Genomic DNA, 22,754 nt, shown 5'->3' on the forward strand with positions numbered 1-22,754 from the left:
TGGGAGTATGAAGATAACCCAAATCAGATAAGTTATGGTCTAATAGGATGCAGCAAAGATTGAGGATTTTATTTTGAGTGTTGGAAAACTACTTCCAGGTGTCCAGGAGCTGAGTGATAGGGCATAATTTCCATTTTAGTAGATTTGCTTTGGCTACTGCGGGGAGAACTGACTACTGATTTACCAGAGCAGAAGTTTTCTTGGAGAACCAGGAAATGAACCCAAGAAAAAGATGGAGATGGTTTGGGTTTGGCTGGAACAGGATATTACTGGGTTGTAGTTCTCACAGGATTCATTTGATGGACTGGAAGAAAAATTATTGAGAAATACGGGAGGAATCAATGGTGGTACCCAGGGTTTTTTACCTGAGAAACTGGATGCTTTATGATAATAACAGCTATGATAGGGACATATAGAAGAACATGGTTGGCAAGTTAGACGAGAGAATCAAGGCTTAGTTTTGGATTTGCTAAGATAGAAATATCCATTAGAAATCCTAGAACAAGTATGAAGATTCAGAAGTGAGGTTCACTCTGGAGATGCAAATTTGGGAGTCATCAGCCTAAAGAAGGCCATTGGGATGGATGAGATCACCTAAGAGTAAATGACACTACAGCATTTAAGGTTGGGAAATTAAAGTAGGTCCAATAAAGAAGACTGAGAAGTAGTTGCCACATGGGTAAGAAAAAAATCAGGAGACCGTGGTATACCAAATTTCAAGTTAAAAGAAAAAAAAAAGATTTTAAAGGAAGTAGTAGTGATGGATTATATCAAATGATGCTGAGAGTTTAAGAAGGTGAAGGGAGATTGGAAAGAGACTGGGATAGAGAGGAGATGGGGACTGCCTGGGATAGATATTATAGTATGCTTTTATAACACTGATAGAGAAGAGAGAAGAAATGATGATGTGATGAGGGAGAAAAGTGAGAGAATAATTGCATGAGAGAAGTTCTGGAGTAGGCAGAGATGGGACTCAGTGTGTGAGAGAAGGTGGCCTATATAGGACACAGATAGCGAATCCATTGAGTCAATATGGAGGCAGAGCATACATGGCTACAGATGCTGGTGGGTAGGAAGATTCAATGGCAGAAGTATAAAGAAGGGCTCTTGTGATTTTATTCTTTTCTTTTTCTTTGTGTGTGTGTGTGTGTGTGTGTGTGTGTTTAGTAGAATTAGAAGGAAGGTCCTTAGCTCTGAGTAAATACTTTGTATTTTTTACTTTCTCACCAGACTTTTTATTAAAGTTAGGGATCATGTCCTCTCTATCTTCATAACATATATCTGACCAAATGTCTAGCACACATTAAATACTTCATGAATAATTATAAAACTCTAATAATAATGTCTAAAAGTTACTTTGGTCTTCACCTTCAATATGTAATTTGAACACATTTACATTAAAGTTTATTTCATTAGAGTAGAATTAAAGGCAAAGTTTATGGAAGGCTGATAGTGAATATCTGACCTCAAAGCCAGGTTCTCCTCTGCTGACATTTGTTTCACTTTATTTAAAAAAATTTTTTTTTTTTACTGTTTATTTTTGAGAGACAGAGACAGAGTGCAAGTAGGGAGGGGCAGAGAGACAGAGAGAGAGGGAGACACAGAATCTGAAGCAGGCTCCAGGCTCTGAGCTGTCAGCACAGAGCCCAATGCAGGGCTGGAACTCACGAGTGAGTGGTGAGATCATGACCTGAGCTGAAGTCAGACGCTTAACTGACTGAGCCACCCAGGCGTAGAAGAGAATGGATTATTTCAGAACAGTTAGAGACTATAGAGAAGCAAAAAACAAAAAGTCCAGCATTTACCTCTTTTTTATTAAGACAGTGTCTAAGTGACTGAGAACAATGTCAATGATAGTCCTAACTCATAAAAATAATATTAATAATTTTTCAGGTGAAAAGTGACATGGAATCTGAAAATTTCAGCTATTTGGAAAGGAATCCCAAGAAAGAGTGAGTAACAAGTAATCATTGCATATGTTTTTTTATGTTGCCTTTTTTGAGATTTCTCTAACAAAGATTTCTTAATCTCAACACTTGACATTTTGGTCTGGATAATCCTTGGTGATGGATGTTCTGGGCATTGTAGGATGTATCCTGGCATCTGTTCACTAAATGGCAATAGCACCTCTCTCTCAAGTGTGACAAGCAATGTCTCTAGATGTTGCCAAGTGTTTCCTGTACTCAGGATGAAGGTGTGGGCAGTTTGAGAGAATTACCCTGGTTTGAGAACGACTACTGCAACACAAAAAGACAAGTTTCCTCAGGCTTCTGGCTGGTTTATTCTAGACCTAGGTTATTTATCTAGGGAGGGGCACAGGGAACCTCATAGTTTTTATCTAATTAGGGTTATGCTATGAAGCTATTATCATAGGAATGGCAATTGAGACTGTTAATTCCCAGTTCACATTCATAGAGTACCTTCATCCTGGATACATTACAAAATATTTAAAGCTGAATACCCATCAATAGGAGAGTAGCCAAAACTGTCATATGGAAAGGGAATGCAATTACCCGAAGTGTATTTCCAGAAGTCAGAACTATGACCAGTAGCGCTAATTAGAGAGATATATTTTGACTGGTGATAAGGAAGATGGTTGTAATGATAGGCAGTGTCTAAAAATGAAACAAGCAGCCATTTCAATAGAGTCAATCTATTCAAACATTCTTAGGGAAACATTTCAGGAATATTGAAGAGGGAATTAAAGCACTGGTTGGATCTGAGATCTCTTTCAGACCTGGGAGTTTAGAATGAGCAGAAGGGCCATGGAAACACCCAAAATGAAGTTGCATCAGACAGAAGGAAAGAAGAAAAGGCAGGGGAGCAGTAAAGGGAAGCAGCAAAATGGAATTGTTGTTCTGATGTGTAAGGCATTCATCTGCAGGAAGGATAGCTGAGGGAAGGGAGGGTTCAAATGCAGGAACATCCATGCTTGGAGAGTCTCTGCACTCTAGATCTAGGACTTGAGGCCATTCTTTGAGTTGTCTTCATGGTACTTCAGGACCCTGACTTAAACAAGCCCTCTCCTTTATGGCAGCTTCTACCACTTTCAGGAGTTTGTACAATGGTCGTAAGCATCCTTTGGGGTGCTTGTTAGCCACACATACTTATGGGGACCACACACAGAGACTATGGTTCCTTCAAGTTTTTGTGAGCCAGTGATTCTGCATTTTGAACAGGTACCTTGAGAATTCGAATGCAGCTGGGCCTAAAATCACTCTTTGGACAACATTGTTTTGGAAGGTGCAGTTCCATTTGCTTTCTGACTTCTACCCAAGACCTGTTAATTTTGTAGTTTTCCCAGGAAAGAGAGATTTGAAGGAGAGTATCAGTGAAACTACTTTTTTTTTTTTTTTAGAGAGGGCATGCACATGTGCACATGAGCGGGGGTGGGGTGGGGTGGGAAGAGAGAGAAAAAAATTCTTTAGCAGGCTCCAGGCTCAGCGTAGGAGCCCAACATGGGGCTCAGTTCCACAGCTCTGGGATCGTGACCTTAGCTGAATTCGAGAGTCAGACGCTCAACCGACTGAACCATTCAGGCACCCTGCAGTTAAACTATAGTAAGTATTGAATCTCTTAATGTAAACTTCACTAGTATGATTTCCCCAAAGTTGACCTAGAACCAAAAGAAGTGAAGCGATATTTTTTTTTTCCCCTGGAAATGTGATGTGTTTCTTTGAGGGGAGGGGAAAAATTATTTATTTTCTGGTAATAAATAAAAAATTTGTTGTACTCTTTCCCTCCTGAGTGACTGTAAATTCCTAAGCTCAGTAAGACTGATAGCACTAAAGAAAATGTTTAGAAATAAGTCAGTGCAATTACCTGCGCTCCCACTGAAGCACTAGTGAAACAGCATCTCCTTAGCTCGGTTCCGCAATGATAGTCTTATATGTAAGAAATTCCTGATAAATCCACTGAAGTGTCAACTAAACCAGTGATGAGATGTTTATGTCATGGTTAAACAACTTAGACTAACACTAGCATGTCTTCCCTTTTATATAAACTCCTAGAGTGGGCAGGTTCTTACGTTGAATATCTTTGGCTATATAAGTTTATAATATCTAGGTGTTAACAGAAAATGAGGGTCCAATGAAGAAAGCATCTCTAGGTATGGTTCCTGCTTTGCTTTCACTCCCAGTGATCCTGAACTGTGATCATTAACTTTTTATTCCCATTTCTTGCCTCTGATTCTCTTTAAGTCTCAATTAGAATTTCAACTTTGTCATCCTGTTTTCCTGGTTAAACTTTTTTGTTGTATCTAATTGACCTTACAACCCTGATCCTTGATCAAGCTTGAAGAACTGTAACGTACCACTGATCTAGACTTGACATTCTTCTGTGATACAAATGGAAAAGGTGAATGCAGTCAGTGTTTGTCACTTGTTTTCACATATCATTGATTCAGAGGCAGACTCACCATGAGGCTAATTTAGTAACTTAAGTTTTAGGGTCCTTATTTGCTTGAACCTTTCCTAGGACTGAAGATGGCCTTAGCACGGTGGGAATATAGCCATATGATTTTATAATATTGCAAAGAAAGGTATTTTGACACCCCCACCTTAGACTGCTCTCTCCTTCCACAAAAATGCTCCTAAATCCATCCCCTCTTGTATTACAGTGTTTTTGTAACTATGAGAATTTTGGAAATGTAGGTGAAAAGAAGTAGAGTCAAGAATACATTTAGTTTGAGTAGACATGTATTTGTGTTGTGTATAGTTTAGATGTGTACATGAGATATATAGGCACATCCATGACTCAATGTAGGACTTGCTTCTAGAAGTTATTCATGGAGCCATCTCACTTGCTGTCATGTCAGGAATGTGCAGGTCATATCACAATATGAGCAGGTCCCCACAGCATCTGTCATAGGACATATGCAGGCAGCTTAGGATAAATAAAGTCACAGATGTACAGAGCCAGAAGCACTCTGTGGCAAATTTTTCCAAACAGCAGATGTGTAAAATTGCAAGCAGAAGATTCAGTTCTCATTGACATCAAATCTAAACAGAAGTTCTCTTCTGTCAGGAATATTTTCAATAATGAATACATACAATTACAAATGTACTATGCATATGATATTTTAAAGAGATCACAAAATTTATTGGAATCCCCAGTATGAGAGCACAAATCTAAAACAGCAAAGAGTACATCTAAATATGAAGGACGATGTTTTATACATTTCCATTATAAATAATAAAAAACATCTCAATCACCTATGCTAGAGGAAAGACTAAATTGTCATGCTTTCTCTATGGAAAATAGTATAAAATGATTATTATATAAAAAAGGTAATAAGAGTATATATACAGCAAAAAAGTTTTTGGAAAAAAGTCTTTAGATCATGTGTTAAGCATTTATTGCATTTTTCTGAAACTTTGTATGTTTGTGTTGTCAGCCTTTTAAAATTTGTAATTTATTGTGATTTCTTTCCTCAATCTAAGTATATGTGTACTTTGTACCAAATAACGTACTTGTGATTTTATATTCTTTTTCTAAAAGAGATCTCCAAACTATAAGCATTTAGTCCAACAAAACCTGGATGTGTTCTTTGGTTGTATTTTCTCACAGTTTTCTGACTTAGTTTCTTAGGAAGTAAACACTGCTTGCTCACCCCTGGGTGGTACTTGTGCTGCTGGTAAATACTAGCCGGGTCATAGAGAAAAATCTGGGTGCCTCAGGAATTTTCTGAAAAGTCATTTCTAATGGCCCACGCTAAAGTTCCACCAATACCAGGATATGAGTATCGCAGGAAATTATGGCATTTGCAGTAATAATTATTTAAGAACTTTCATTTACATAGGGCTTTACAGTTTATGGATATTTTTATTTGTTTCACCAGATACTCAAAACAACGTTGCAGAATATCACAAAACCAGTAAGGTATGAAGCACTTCTAGAATCTTAGTTCCTACCTAAAGTGGTGATTTCACCATCATATGTAGCAAGGGGCACAGTGAAATTTTGAACACATCTGCTAGCTTTAGTGACAAAGTGTTAAATCCTTGCCAAATGGTGCCAAGTAGATCTACTTTTCAGGTCAGATGTGATCCACTTTTCTGGCACAGATATCAATTACTGTGAACCTCTGACTGACATTCTGTCTGTAATCATGACTATCAGGAATCTGGTGACATTTTATAGTTAAAATCAAGATTGCACGATTCTGCCTTACAAAACTGAGGGGATGAAAATACACGGAAATAAATACTTCATGGGGAGGAGATGATGTCGTATAATATTTTATGGCATAAGAATGCCTTTCCTATTGAATCTGTTAGTTGCTTATGGGTATGGCTGTGACGATGAGAACAAGATGGAAGTGAATAGAGAGAGGAACAGGCCATTCATGGTTGATAGGAAACTCCTTGGTATACCATGTCCCCTACCCATGTCCTGACCTTAAATATACTCCTGCTTTCCAAACCACGTAGTAATTCTTCTGCTGTGTGTTGACTGTCCTCAGTCATAGAGATTTTGCATAACATCACCATCTGACAGTAGCCACCTCACCTTTCTCCACAGATCTGTGTTTTCCACCCCCTTCCCTGGGGAGCTATGTCTTGGTGCACTTTTTTTGTACACCTGGAGACAGTTGGTATTGATGTTTGCATGTTTTTATCACATGTAGTTTCTTGTCTTAAATTCAGGGAAGACCCATCCCCTTAAGAAGAATTGAGCTTGCTTTTTCTTTTGAAACACCACAAAATATCTAAGATATTAATTAGCAGGGGAGCATTAATCCACTATTCCACTAACAAAGCTGAGTAAAATGGCTGATAATCCTGATAGGTGAAGGTACAGGAGAAGGGGAGAGAGAGAGAGAGCATTAGGGCAGCATTCTACCTAAAATGTTAAAGAAAAAAAGAACATGAAAAATTCAGCCTGATAAATGTGCTTAGATTGTCCTGCAAGATCCCAAACTTGTGAGATTCCTGGAAAGCTGTCACCCTCTTTCTCCCCACACCTCCCATTTTCATCACAAGATCTAACCTCTGCAAGGAGATCTGCAAATGACCTTTTTGCCTCCATACCTATTGTATGTTCTGTAACCTGGCCTCCCAGTACTTTACCTTGTTTTTTTTTTTGTTTTTTTTTGTTTTTTTTTCTGTTCTACCTACTCCTTTCAGGTTAACTTTCCAAAATTACCTCACTGTTCATCTATTCCCCTAAAGAAAACACCTCCCCATTGATGATCACATCAGTGTTCACAACTGATGGGAGTGCAAAGACCTCAGTGATAAAATACAATCACCTTTCTTGCTTAATCTCTTTAATATTACTCTATCATCCAACTAAAACTAGACTACTTCCCATTCCTTGAAATTTTCTTCCTCTCCTCCCATACCTAAGGCTTTGCCCCTTCATCTGCCTAGAACGCTCTGTGTCTACATTGTAGACAACCTCATTATTCAGGCATCTTAAATGCTACTACTTCTCAGAAATCTTTCTTCCTTAAACTCAAATAATTATCTGTTGGTCTCTATGCCACAAGGCACTATCTAGCTTTGAAGATACCTGTGTACTGGTTTTATTTCTAAAAGAAAACTGGAAGGGTAGGGAACATCATAATAATCTTTGTGTTAATGGTTTATAGAGTACCATGTGAATTCTAGGCATTCAGTATTATTGATTTATTTTTTTAAAGCTAACTGAAACATGAACCAAGTGACTGGGGCAAATCAAAGAGGGAAGAAGGCAGTTCTACCAATTACTGTTACTTTAAAAAGAAATAGGGCACATATAAATAATCAGAAAGATGAAACAGGGTTAAGTAAGTCTGTCTGAAAATACTTAACTCCCAATTCATTTCATGCACATTCCTAAATATCATCCCTCATATTCTAGTACTTATTCTAGAGCTATTTATCTAGTATATATTCTAGAGCTCTTTTGTTGCCACCTTTACCTTTCAAATCCACTTAGCATAGATTTCACCCTTACAAACACTTGCTATAGCATTTACTCTATCCCCCCTCGCCCCCACCCTGCCCTGCCCAGCACAGGAGGTGGATCTGATGTGATAATTTTTGTACCCAGTGGCTAAACTCAACAAAACGTCATTTGTCCTGAACTGCAACTCAGCATAATCCAAGGTCAGGAAGGGCAGAAGTTAAGGAATGTTTGCCTTGAGGGACCAATGGTACATATTTAGCTGAGCTTCTAAGGTAGCACTATGGCCTAGAAAAGCAAAAAAATTTCAAATTATGATTAGCTTCAACCTTGTCTTTCACATCCTTTACCAGATAGAGAAGATTTATCGTGAAGCTAAAGAAGCTTAGCTGACATTGTAGGGACTCACATTGGTATGGGCCATATAAATTTTTGCAGGCCAAAGTCATGTTGTGTTTATAATTTTGTATTCTTACATTTCAGTCACACTCCCCTCTACAGTTACAGAAGCTTCAAGCCCCATAAAACATGGATCTGCCTAACCTCTGTCTTCCTGTAGATAGGGTCCTAATATTGCTAATCTTCTGAATTTATAGCAATTACATTGACAGAAAGGAGTTATGTACCTTAAGTCTTTATTTTGATTGAGCAAAAGTCCCTGTGGGCTTCCCTTTCTAGGTTTTTTTCTCCCCCTCATTTGTTAGGGTAAAAACACAACAGAAACAAAGGACATGGATTTTCATAAAACATCAGTTAGATAATAACTGTTTTCATTTGGACTAGAAGCAAAGCAATAATTGTAACCAAAATTAGGGAAATGATTTCCATGTGATTATATTGACTTTAACATGAAAATAGTGCAAATAAGACCAATGGCCATAGGAAGAAGGACACACCAAGACAAGGTGTAAACTCATGTGCAAGCATCATCTGGACCCATCGACACCTTTGTGGAGTTGGAGGCAAGGAGAACGGGAACAAACACGCTCATGTTCATGATGCCTCATGTGGTATAAGAAAGAATGCCCTTTGGCTCTGGCCCAGGCATCTTGTGTCTTCTGCCAGTATCCACAAAGCTACAGTAAACTAACTGTTAGCATGCAAATAGGGTAAAACTGGAGATTTTCACAGCCCTTGACACTATTATACCATAAGCTTATACAACCTAATAAAAACACAATCAAATAGAAAAACCAACACCTAATGTGGTAAATATTTAGTAGCGAATAAAGTGTAACTGTACTTTAATATATTTGCATCTTAACTAGTTGGGAAATGTAAAACAGTTTTTTCACCATCAGGTTTTCAAAAGCTAAAAAAAGCAACGAGTTGGGTCTAAGGAAGACCTGGAAAAGCGTACACTCTCCTCCTACATTGCTGGGAGGTGTGAAAAATAGCTAAACAGTTCAGAAAAAGTTGTATTAGTTTATTTGGCTAGCCGTTCTACTTTTGGAATCGAGAAGAATAAAGTCCCGTGTGTATGTGTCTACATACCCATAATACATATATAGACACACAGTATACATATATGTGTGTCTGTCAGTATATATGTATGTGTATACATATATGGAGGCTGTTTATAATAGCATTGTTTGTCATAGCAAAATATGGAAACAACCTGGATTCCCTCTAATAGAGGAATGTGTAGATACAGATGGCTTATCTGTTCCATGAAGTGGGATGCAGTTATGAGAAATAAAATATTGGATAAGTATATGCTAACTTGAAAGGATGCCAATGAGATATTAAGAAAAAAACCTACTATAGACATAATACTAAAAGTGATTCTGTTATTATTGTAAAAAAATAAACAATTTTATAATTAGACACTTAACTTCGTGACTTGCCACAATGAGCAAGTAAAGTTTGAACATGTTATTTAACTCAGAAGTGACTTCAAACTGACTTTCTTTCCATGCTATGCTAGAAACTATTAGTTTGCACTGAGTTAACTTCTCCGTCTTAAAAGCAGCTTGGTCCAGGCTAGAGTTTGTTTAGCTTTGGAATCAGACCAGCGTTCCCACCTTGATTGGACAGCTGACTGAGAGGACTTGAACAAGTCATTTGGTCTCTCTTAGACTCGGTTTCTTTAACTGTAAAAACACATAACCATAGTACGTATCTCACATATTTGTGAAAAAAAAAATTTTAGGAAATACATAACCTAGCACAGTTCTGTCATGTCAGTGACGGTGTTGGTAATGAAACTGAACGCTTAGTGTTTGGTAGGTGCCTGGGCTCAGTGTATGGTAGCTATTTCTCTTTTCTTTTCTTGTCTTTTTTTAACGGTAGGTTGCTCACCTCGCTGCCTATAAAGGAATGATGTATCTCCGCTTTTCATGTTATTTCTCTAAGCCAGCCCAGTCAAACAGCAAGTGAACCAGGGCCTTGGGGTGCCTGTAAAGTAATATTCACATTTTAGTGTTGCTTACCTTCAGTGAAGGATATTAGAACTGCAGCCAGTAGATGTCTTAATGGGTGAGGAAAAACCTCTAGCAATGCAGCTAGGGGAATATTAGCATGTTTACAATTCACCAACTAAAATAGCGGTTATATTTTACAAATGAAAAATAATCACCCCACACCTTCCTTGAGTAAAAACTACAGTTTCAAGTCAAGCTGAATGCAATAAACCCCTAAAAAAATTTAAAAGGCAGTCAGCCAAGCCTTTATTGCAAGAACATCAGAGAAATGAAGCAGCTGAACTACTTATCACTTACTCTCGAGTGTTCCAGCAAAGAAGCTATTTCTAGGTCCTATGTCTCTTTTAAATTTTTACCTCCTAGGGATCTGGCCATTTTGTTCAGGATTGCATAGGCTGCCAGCGGAACATGGCTTTGAATTAATCAGGCATCTGATTACAATCCCTGAAACTATTCGAGTATTAATGGCTTCCCTGTCAGAATCTAATGAACATTTCCTTTAGATGGATAGTCTCTGTTGCATTGTTCATTTACTTAAAATTTTTGATCACCAGTTTAGGCAAGATGTGGGTATTCGTTTCTAAGGCAATTGGGAATGACAGCTCCAGAGGACAACGGAACAATTAATGCAACTTGAAATTCAAACCTGGAAAGTTGGCAAGCTGAGATAGGAGCGTAACGATGCCCGCTTGAAGCCCTGTGTCACAGGGTGCTGAACTTGCTGTGACACCATTTGAAATCCCACAGAGCAGGGACTATGCCACAGGCACTATTTCTGTACTTGCAGTCCCTAGAGCAGCGCTGGGCTTCTAGCCCCAGGGGTGGAAAGGGAAAAGGAAATCAGCCCAAAATGCAGTAGAGGAAGACACTAGTTAGAACATTCTTTTCGTGCTGGAAACAAGCTGTAGATTGATTTAAGTGCCAGAGCTTTCATCAAACCCTTTCTAAAATCAACATATATATGATGCTTTATTTCATCTAAGATTAGAATGTTAGTGCCTGGATAGAATTAGCACAAGTGTCCTTTCTGTCTTATTCACATTCCTTCTCAATCCCTCAAGCGACAATTTCAAGAGACACTGAAAGAAAAGGCACGTGTGCACAGAGTGCTAGAGTATTTCTTACAAGGGGCTAAGAAGGTCAGCAGGGATTTCAAGGTCAGATGTGCCTTCTCCCATTTTCTTGGGATTCTGAGGTAAAAGATGGTTCATAAAATGCATCACTTTTCAATGAAGTGTTTGGCTTTGGGAGTACAACACCTCAGCATTCTAAGTTAAAATACTGTACAGTATACAAAGGCCAGCTTTCACTCATTTTTAAAGATTTTTGAATACAATAAATCTCAAAGGTTTTAATTTCAAGATGAACAGTTTAATTAAAATAGTTTATTTTTCAATACATGAGGCTGTATGAGATGCCCAGAGAACCTAGAAATTTCAAGTGCTGTGGTCTAAATGGAAATACAGGCAGAGGAAGAACCAATTGACAGAGAAATCAGTAAATGAAATAGTATCACTGTCAATTAAGGCCACAGACTTGAGAGAGATATGACACTTAAGATACAGCTGTTCTCCAATCCCTGTTTCTCTGTATCTTGATATTTTTTCACTTATAAAATCTGGGTAACAGTGAGATCTTTTCCTTTGGTGACCTTAATTACTGTTTAATTAATGTAAAGCTCTTAGAAATCTATCTTTACATTTAATAAATGAATCTTAGTTCTTGGAAGGCAGAGATCAATGTTTCAAATGAAGACAAGTACCAAAATGGCAATTGTTTGTCAAATGTGATGAGCCTGTCTTGCCTCCAACCTCCTTGAAACAGAACACTCTTCTAGCTCTTCCACCCAGCAAGTCAGGAAGTCCCTGGTGGGGTCACTACTAGTGCAGATTCAAGGACTTGAAGAACAGGTACGGGATGCAGAAATCGAAACCATCTCTGGGGGTGGGGGGTGGGGTGGGGGGGCGGCAGGGATGTTCTAGTTCAACAGGCATTCACGGGAAATGCTTGACCGCTCTCCAGAGTCCCTGTGCCAGTCACAGCCATAGCCTCATTTGGGAGAGGAAAGGGGTGGGGGTTCTCATCCTGTGTTTGGTGCCAGTCACTTGCCCCCTCTCCTTCGCAGGTGTGTTTCCAATATTACAAAGCAAAGCATGTTTTTTTCTTCAATTGAAGATGGCTGCAGTGAATGTCTGCCAGAGTGAATGTTGAACTGAGCTTACCCTATGAAATGACAGAGAGTGAGAGCCGGTGTTCCCAGTTCAGAAGCATGGTTAGTTGCCCCAAAAGGAAGTCCAGTTTTGCTGGCACTTTGCCTTGTGAGGGAAACTCAAAGGGAACAGAGTCAAACAGTGACAGGGCTAAGGGGCAGTGTGGTGCTTTTGTAAGGCACAGAAGACCCTGCTGGGTGGTAGTTGTGATTAGTTGTCATTGCTGACACCTTTTGATGTTGTTTGAAGATTTTTAGTGCCCTCCAGCATTTCTCCCCCATTTCCACCCCAATTCTAATTCCTGAGAGTGCCAGGAACAGATTTGGTAGTCACTAGAGTGAGTGTCAAAAATTTCAGGTAAAGTTTCTAGGTCACGAGGGATCTTTAGCATATGAATGCAGGCTTTCTGCACGTGGATAAAAAAATAAAGATGAGGTAAGAGCTTTTTTCAATATTGTCTTCTCTGAACCATTTACAAAAGAAGAAAGAAAAATGATTGCGGCACCTGGGTGGCTTAGTCAGTTAAGCATACGATTTTGACTCTGGTCATGATCTCATGGTTCCGGAGTTCAAGCCCCATGTCAGGCTCTGTGCTGACAACTAGGAGCCTGGATCCTGCTTCAGATTTTGTGTCTCCCTCTCTCTCTGCTCCCTGCCTCCCCACTCATGCTCTGTCTCACTCTCTTTTTCAAAAATAAACACTAAAAAATTTTTAAAAAGAAAGAAAAATGATTATAGGGTATTATATTACCATGAAAAGTCAAGGATGTGGGAATAAAGGAGGGGTGGGCAGGTAAGCAGTTTCCTAAAATCCTCCTACTAAATTATCACCCTAAGTAATTATTGGTTAGTAGATTGAAGATTTTTAAAGATGTGCCTGTGCTGAACTTGTAAATTGTTATTAATTCTGGTAGACTCGACTGTGCCATCAGTAGAAACTAATATTACCACTTATCAGTTACTTTTTATTTTATTTTTATTTTTTTAGTATCTACACCCAACCCGGGTCTCAAACTCACAACCCTGAGATCAAGAGTCCCATGTTCTTCCAACTGAGACCACTTACCAATTATTTTTTAAATGGTATTTATGGCAGACATCCATGTGTTGACAAACCAGAGGCTTTGCATTTACCATGATTTTGCAAAATAGAATTTGGTATGCTAAACGAAATTGTGGTTAATTTTTCTTCGGTGGAAAGCTTAGTACTGAAATTTCTGTTTATATTTCAGAATCTAAATTTCTCTTTATGTCTGAAAAATTCTAAATAATGTGTATTATTTTTTTCTTTAAAAAATTTTTTTAATGTTTATTTTTGAGAGAGAGAAAGAGTGTGAGTGGGCAAGGGGTAGAGAAAGAGGGAGACGCATAATCCAAAGCAGGGCCCAGGCTCCGAGCTGTCAGCACAGAGCCTGACAAAAGGCTCAAGCTCATGAACCATGAGATCATGACCTACGCTGAAGTCGGATGCTTACCTGACTGAGCCACCCTGGTGCCCCTAAATAATGTGTTTTATTAATGTAAAACTGCAACTCTATTGGTAAATTGAATATACCATATATCTATATCTATACGTATATATTATATATGTCAGAAATATTAAGAAATGGAAAACGATGGTATGTATTATAGCAAATGTATTAGAATTTATTGTTGCTTTCAGAGTAGAAAATAATGAGCTAGTGGGGGATAGGGACTTGAAAGCAATGGAAGCTGCAAGTAAACATCAGAAAACCTAGTCTGAAACTTAAGCAGGTCACTAAACTTCATTAATTTTCAGATTTTACCTATGTAAGTGAGAATGCCAATATCTGGTTCAGTCATCCCACTGAATGTGAGGATTTAGTGACAGAAAATATGACAGCACTCTATATGGCACTGTTCATCCAAGTAGGATTTTTGGAATTAATATCAGATAGTACAATTAATATCAGTATCAGATATTAGGATTAATATCAATTCTCACCTTGATATTAATATTTAGGTTTCCCTGTCTTAAAGTTTCCTTCTTTTATTGCACAAGGGATATATGAAAATATTATGATAGCAATTCAAGAATTACCATAATATACAGAGAACACAATGGGAGACCCTGACTCCCCAACCTCCAAATCCTCCTTTCTTTTCAGTGGTATCACTGGAAACAGTTTGAGTTTCCCTTCAGAAATTTTCTAATCATATTTGTATGCATGTATGGGAAATATAATTTTATTTCCTGTACTTTGAACCAAAAAGTTTATTTCTGACTCACAAATCCAGCTTACTGAAACCAAAGTGTGTTTTCTCCCCTTCTCTTTCCTCTCATGAGAAGGTGACGTGATTAGCACTGAGGTTGTTCAGGTAGAGCATCGGCTGTAAAAGGTTAAGGGAATCCAGGAAAGATGGAATGGGCTTTTATTTCCGCAACAAGGACAACACCCATATACAAATGAATGTATTTCAGCTGTCATAGTCATGAAACCCCATTGTGTTAACAAATGGGAAATAACACCTCATGGCAGCCAATCTAAAATAATCTCTGCATGATGAGTGCTACCGGCAGATCTGCCAAGACGCACCGATTCTCAGTGTGATCACATAGATTTCCTCGGTCACAAACAGAGAAAAGCACATGATTGCACTGCACATGGTGGCTGTGCTGCCAGCCCAGCAAGCACAGCTCAGGCTACACGATAGCAGACTATCACACCTGCCACTTGACAGGTGTGCACTAAAATTTATGAAAAGCTTTTCTAGCCAAGCCATCGGGCTGCTGAAAAGAATGGTGGATGCCTTGAGCCTTGACATTTATTACAGCTTTGCCAGCATATCTGTCTTGTAGAGTGTGATTTGAAAAACGATATGTCTAACCATGATCTTAATAAGCTCATTTGTTCCGGGATCTCATTGTACTCGTGCTTGCTGATAGAAGAGGAGAGGGCCAACAAAATAAATAATGGAGGCTTCCTCACGAATGGCTTTCCTTATTTCAATATGGAGACAGTCTGATGTTTAACATTGCCAAGTGCCTCTACCTAAGTGAGGAGTTACAAGGCTGCCTTGAGGGGTTTCAAACTGAGGTTCCAGTTGCTTAATAACCATAATTTCGGTCAATTCGATCTAAGACACTGAAATTAAGGCGCATGATAAATATTCTGGTAGAAATGCGAATTTACTAATATTGGCCAGGAAACCTCTATCTTTAAATATGTTTTAAAATAGAACATTGCAGTTTTCTCTTAACCATCCATTTATAAAGATTCAAAATACTTTGTGTATTTCCTTATTTATTAACAAAATACCCTTGGATGATAAAGGTGAGGTGGGTATCATCCTCAGTTGACAAAGGACGAGGAAGAGTAAGATAAACAAAATGCTTAAAAACAGTTTTCCCAGCCCTGTTTCCTGGTTAGCACACACATTTCTCCGTTTTCAGTGTATTTTTCTCCTGATGAGTATAAGCCTTAGCCCATACCACCTATATCTGAAGACCTTCAGTTTGATAAATGTGTTTGCCCATTAAGATACAATACTCAGGGTGCCTGAGTGGCCCGGTCAGTTGAGCATCCATCTTCGGCTCGGGTCATGATCTCACGGTTCATGGGTTCAAGCCCCACGTAGGGCTCTGTGTGACAGCTCAGAGCCTGGAGCCTGCTTCAGGTTCTGTGTCTCCTTCTCTCTCTGACCCTCCCCCCACTCGAGCTCTGTCTCTCATAAATAAATAAACGTTAAAAAATTTTGAAAAGTAATTAAAAAGAAAAGATACAATAGTCATTTAAGGGGGTTAATAAAATAGTACTTCAAAAAGCCTTATTATAGTAACGTGACAAACAATATTTCTTATCTTACGGAAGACCCATTTTGCTTTTTTTTTTCCCTCTGTTCACTGCTATCAAAAAAATGAAACCTTTGATGAAACTCTTACCTTCCTTTTCCTTTTCCACCTACCTCTGTGCCTCTCAACTTTAGTCCTCTTGGGGATCAGCCCTCCTGGTAAAAATAAGTAAACCAAGAAATTTTTAGAAGACCCAACTAAAAGTATGTATAAACAAAATTACAGAAAAAACAATGACATGTAATGGAAAAGAAGTCTTTAGACTTAAGACAATAAGGGGAAAGAAAACTCAAGCTCAATGCAAATTAATTCTAACATTTCAGTGAGATAGACAATTTCTAGGAAATACCACTACAATGAACTTTGGAAGAAGTAAAAAATGTCAACAGAGCTGTTGGTGTGTTCATTGCCATGGAGAAAACAGAAAATGCCATCAGAATTGTCAGTTACCTAAGAGGAAAAAAAAAAATCCAAAACAGATGAGTTTTACTGGGGAATCCTTTCATATTGTCCAAGGGACTGAAGATCACCATGGTAAATTCTGCTAGTATATGGAAAAGGATGGAATGCTACATGATTCATTTTATGTTAACCTGATGATAAAATTTTATAAAGAGTTACACAGAAAGAAAAACACCTACCAGTCGTCTGGAATATACATGAATAAGTGTGCAAAAGTCCAAAATATAAGTTGAATCCAACATAATATTATTTTTAAATGCATTTTTTTCTTACAGGAATATATGACTTACTACAAAAAAAAGTTAATATGTAATTTGATTAAAAGAATAAAACCTCAGAATATTAAAAGCATTTGATAGGGGTGCCTGTGTAGCTCAGTCAGTTAAGCATCAGACTTCAGCTCAGGTCATGATCTCCTCATTTGTGAGTTCGAGGCCTGCATTGGGCTCTGTGCTGACAGCTCGGAGCCTGCATCAGATTCTGTGTCTCCCCCTCTCTCTGTCCCTCCCCCACTTATGCTTGCTCGCTCTCTCTCTCAAAAATAGACATTAAAAGAAATTTAAAAAAAGCATTTGATAAATTTCAACGTCCATTTTTAAGTCCAGCTCAAATGCTGTCTCTTTCAAAAAGCCCTCCTTGATTCTTTGGCTAAAAATAGTCACTACTTTGAATTCTATCACTGCATTTATTTCTTGCTTATGGCCCTTTTCATGTTATATCTTGTATTATAAACAATTGCATATATATATCTGCTTTACTTAGCTGTGATTGCCAAATAGTAGAGATTCTGATTTTTAATTTCTCATAGAACCCAGGTGAGAGTAGCTTTTTATTTTTCCTCACTTGATGCTCAGCAAAAATTGATTTCTAAAGATCATGAAACATAAAATTGTTCATCAGCAACTTTACATTCTTGAAATTCGTCAATATCTGTTATCCTCACCTCCCATAATTCCAAGTATAAACCAAATTTATTTGTACACTTTTCTCTTACAAAGTTATCTCATTTTGTATTTGTTTTCTTCTAAATTTGTTGCTATTAATTGGCTGAATCTAATAGGGTAAGAACATAGCCATGCCTGATTCATCTTTTCCTCCAGTTGCTGTCCCAACTGGGCTATGCAGACTTTTCCTTTATTGTCCCCTAAGGCTATCTCAGGCAGATCCTATAACTCTTTGATCATTTTCAATTATTAAAAAGTTATTTTTAGTTGAGCTCCATTTAAAACCTCTACCTCATATCCAATTTGATTTTCTTTCCCTTCATCCCAGGAATACCTGGATTTCTTTCTCTCTTTTTTTAATTAATGCTTATTTTATTTGGAAAGACCATGAATTTAGAAAACCATTCTTGTGTCCCGTGCTTACTGTGCTATGTAATTTGCTATCAGTGATCATCCAAGTGTATTCACAGTATGCTCTTAAGATGCCTTTATTTACAGTACGTGCTAACCAAAGTATTCTATGCATAAACCTAACAGTGTAAGAAATATTAAATTAAAATAATCTCTGTACTTTTCAAAATCCTTTCTAAACATTTTATGGATTTCAATAATAATTTTAATGTTCTAACTTCGTTGAAAATTGACTTTATAGGGTGGCTCAGTAGGTTAAGCATCTGCGACTCTTGGTTTTAGCTTGGGTCATAATCTCACGGTTTGTGAGTTTGAGCCCCGCATCAACTCTGCACTGACTGTGCAGAGCCTGCATGGGATTCTCTCTCTCTCCCTCCCTCTTTCTCTCTGCCCCTTCCCTGCTCTCATTCACTCTCTCTCAAAATGAATAAATAAACTTAAAAATAAAAAAGAAAATTGACTTTATAAAATTACATTTGAAAATTCCAGGACTCCTATTATCAGCATAATTGCATAGGAACAAAGCAAAAGTCTGGTATTTACATTCAAATAAAAAATTCATTTACAGATAGGTTGAGACAAACTGCATTTAAGAGCTAAACTCATTTGGTTACACATCAGAGTCACTGAGGCACTTAAACAATCCTGTACCTGGGCCTTTCCCCAGAGAGTTGGGTTTATTTGGTCAGGACATGAGCATCAGTATTTTTTAAAACCTCCTCCAGATGATTTTAATATGCAGGCTGGTTTGAAAGCCACTAATCTAGTGTTTTGTTTTAAATTGTTGTAGTATAAAAGATGATGAAATTTTAGGCCTTATTTCTAGAAGAACAGTGACCAGACCAAAGGAAGAAATCAGAAGCACTGAGTTAGTCAGGTGGCTTTATGTACTATTCCAGGTGACACACTTTGAAGTGTAATGTTGACAAAGGAGTGAGAAAGGGAGTCCCAGAGATCTGGATAATGAGATGGTTCTAAAAACCTGAGATGTTTATCCTGAAGAGCTGATTTAGGAAAATTACAGTCCATTTGCATTGTTAACACACAGAAAAGGCATTTGACCTAGTCTGTGTTCCTCCAAAAGGCAGAACTAGAGCCAAGAGAAAGAAGTTAGGAGGGCATCTGATATCAGCTCAATATAAGGAAAAACATTCTGGTAACAAAAGCTTTTCAACCACAGATGGATAATTTGCAAAATGCTCATGCAGAGGCCAAGTGATCTGTCATGACCAAGGGAAGGAGGTTGGACTCTATGATCTTTTCCTCCTGTACACATAACCTGAGAGAACATATTGAAACTAAATGGCATTTCTCAAAGTGGGTCTTGGTGTTTGGGAGCTAAAGCAGAAGGAACACCTGACCAAGGGAACACAGACTATTGGCTGGAACCAAGGCCATCTATAGTCATGAGCTGTTTATTCATGTGATTATGCTAGGTCTAACTTGACTGCCCTAGTACTGGTCGTCTCTGGATATATTATACCTTGAGGAGAAATTGTTTATCTTTGTTTCTTTGTTGTTAGAAATTTTACTTACAGATTTCACTTGATTTCTATTGAACAATTGATTCAATGTTTTTATTTAACATGGTTTTGTTAATTCACTGAAAATTTTCATGTAGTAACCGAAGCATAAGTTAGAAATATTGTGTGGTAATAGAAATGAGTACTTATCTATCTTAAAAAAATATTCAAGGACATTTGTTAAAACACAGGAGGCAACTTTTATTCATGATGGTTGGAATAGAACTAGGGTCCACTACAATGGAATTTTGCAGTGAAAGAGAGTGATTGGACTCAACATAGCAAGGGAAAGTGGGAATTTATAGATAAGAAACAGGGTGGGAGCTTAGTGGATGAAAACTTCCTGCAAGGGAACATCAGAGATCAGGAGGAGGAATTTTGGTTTAACCAACCTAATAGGATTCTTGATGACAGTAGGCCAAAGGGATAGGACATCAGTTGTGGGAATGTAGAGGATGAGGACTACAATCAGATATCAAGTGTGATCAGAAATTGAGGATGTATGTATTAGGAGAGGTTCCTGCTAAAATGCATTTTACAAGGAAGTTTACAGGTAGAAAATAAGTATCCATCAATGAGTGAATGAATAAAGAAATTATGGCCTATATGTATATAGTAGAATACTATTGAGCCATAAAAAATAAAATCTTGCAATTTTTGACAACATGGGTAAAACTTGGAAGCATTATACTAAGTGAAATAAGTCAGACAAAGATAAATACTGTATGTTCTGCCTTATATGTGGAATCTATCTATCTATCTATCTATCTATCTATCTATCTATCTGCATACATACATACATCTAAGCTCATAGATACAGAGAACAGATTGGTGGTTGCCATAGCCACAGGGTAAAAGGGTGGAGAAATGGATGAACTGGTTATTTTTTTGTTTGTTTAGATACATTGGATTTTTTTTTAATTACATTAACATAAGAATACCAAAAATGAAGTAGGTTCACTCCCCACCTAGGGGATGCCTTAGCAAAATTATTATAACATGTCATATACCTTCAAGATCAAGGGTCACCGCTTTAAATGTAAGTCATATCAGATATTAAGGGTGATCTGCCACTTTTCTGTAATAACGACAAAACCTTTACTCACCCCTTTATCTAAACTGCCCTTTATGACTCCTGGAGGACCTCTGCCCTGGAGCATTCACAACTGGGAGGAATGATAGAAACAGTATGTAATAATAGCTTTTTTTTTTTTTACATCTATGATGCAACAAGCAACAAAACAAAACACACAGAAAAAAACCAAAATACAAAAAAACAAAACCTTGAAGATGACAAAGATTCTTTGCTTGGCCAAACTTTAGTCAGACTCCCAAACCTTCTAGTGCCATCTGTAAATTTCCTGGGCTTTATCTTGAAGTTGTGGGGAAGCACAGTCTACTTTTTCATTCGTCTTCTCACTCTTACTTCTGGATTAACATCTTTTGGGGGGCTGGAGCCTGGAAGGAGGGAATAAGAAAGATGGAAAGGCACAGGTGTTTCTTTCTTAGTTGGTGTTGTGGTGTTTTCTTGGTTATTGCTGTTCCTCTGGAGAACCCTGACTGACCATTAATGTTCTCTTGCTGGAAGACACACAAATGCTATCACTTTCATGGAAGGCACAGTTGAGTTCTTCAGGTGTGTTATGGGGGCATCCTTATTGCTGATAAGATTTTTCCACTGCCCCTTTTTAATATATACCCTAGCAGGGTCCCCATAGCTGCTTGTTACTGAAGTTATTCTTCCAGCAGGCAGTCACTTTGGATGGGGATCCTAGGATGTGCACAAGTCTGGCTAACTTTTGTTGTATCTACTTGAGCCACAAACTTGACATGCCAAGTGATGGAAGTGCAGGCTGCTCCATGGTTGAGCTCTTCTCTGTCCTATACTTTCTTTTTAGCTCAAATAAGATCAGCAAATTTGCTGTTGCCAGAAGTATTCTGTTAGGGAATGAAATCCCAGATTTCTTGCTCTACTGGCATTCCCAACCTCTGTAATTAGATTGCTTTATAGAGGGATTCCCTCCCTTTTGACTTTCTGTAGACCTTTCCCCTGAATATAGCCATTGTCTCAGGACTTGGGTTATTCCCTACCTCTCAAATCTCTCTCCTTCCTATGTAGTTTTCAGCATATATAGATGGGTTAGGAAGCTCTTGGATGACAGATGAAGTAGCATCGCCACTTTGACTGTCTTCTAATAAAATTTGAAGTGACTTTCATCCTTCCTAATTTTGCTCTCTCCAGAATATCTGGTACTTGACAAATTTTTGTCCTAAACCCTGGATCCTAATAACTAATTTTGGTGAAATAGGAAAGAAACTGTCATCATTCTGTTAGTTCCTAAAATAGTTCCATGTTATCTCTCCAAAATTTCAAATCGAAATGATTAAACTCTAATTTAGTGCTCAAATGTTATCATTTTGTCCTTAGAATGTGAAGGAATATTGAAGAGATAAATGGGGCTCCAAGAAGAGAAAGTTTCTAAAAATTTCCTCCAGTAAATCACTGCAACTGTCAAAGGGTGGTGGTGGGGGTATTAAACAAAGTTAGTTGAAGCAAGTTGCTAAAGCAAATGAAAAATACTAATGTATCAAAAACTTTAAATATTGCTGGGTAGACTATAGGTGGAACCAGCTGAATTCTAGCTCTTCTTTCAGATAAAGCATGTGCTCTTATGAGGTGTAAGAAATGGCAATCTCTGCAATCTTAGTACATGGAAAGGCACTCCCCATGGGAGGGACAAGGGCTTTCCAGTGTAGCTCCTTGTCCTTGCAAGGACCCATACCAGGACTCTCTCAGGTGTTGTGGCAGGAAAAGATCAAACTCATGGCTAACCCAAATAGAAAGACTGTCAATGATAGGCTTTTATCTTAGTTTTTTTGTTTTGTTTTGTTTTGTTTTTTGCTTTTTGGTTTTGTTGTTATTGTTTGTTTTCTTGTTTTTTTTTTTTGTTTTTTTTGTTTTTTTGTTTTTTTTTTTTTTGACCAATAGTGTCACATAAATGCAACAAAGCACTTTCCTGAACCTAAGAGATACCTCTTCAGAGAGATGGGACCCTCTCTACCTTAGACATAAAAGT

The 22,754-nt window shown here is 37.9% G+C and overlaps 1 long non-coding RNA gene across 1 annotated transcript in view; it reads left to right on the plus strand.

Annotated features, from left to right (window-relative positions):
• Nucleotides 1–1,884: 1,884 nt before the first annotated feature.
• The window catches only part of LOC123599159, a 440,038-nt gene continuing 419,168 nt past the window's right edge, over nucleotides 1,885–22,754 (plus strand). Inside the window, exon 1 of the long non-coding RNA XR_006713012.1 lies at nucleotides 1,885–1,952. This is a non-coding gene — a long non-coding RNA (uncharacterized LOC123599159). The remainder of the gene's footprint in view (nucleotides 1,953–22,754) is intronic.

The sequence above is a fragment of the Leopardus geoffroyi genome, chromosome C1 (assembly GCF_018350155.1).
Source record: "Leopardus geoffroyi isolate Oge1 chromosome C1, O.geoffroyi_Oge1_pat1.0, whole genome shotgun sequence".
Lineage (NCBI taxonomy): Eukaryota > Metazoa > Chordata > Mammalia > Carnivora > Felidae > Leopardus > Leopardus geoffroyi.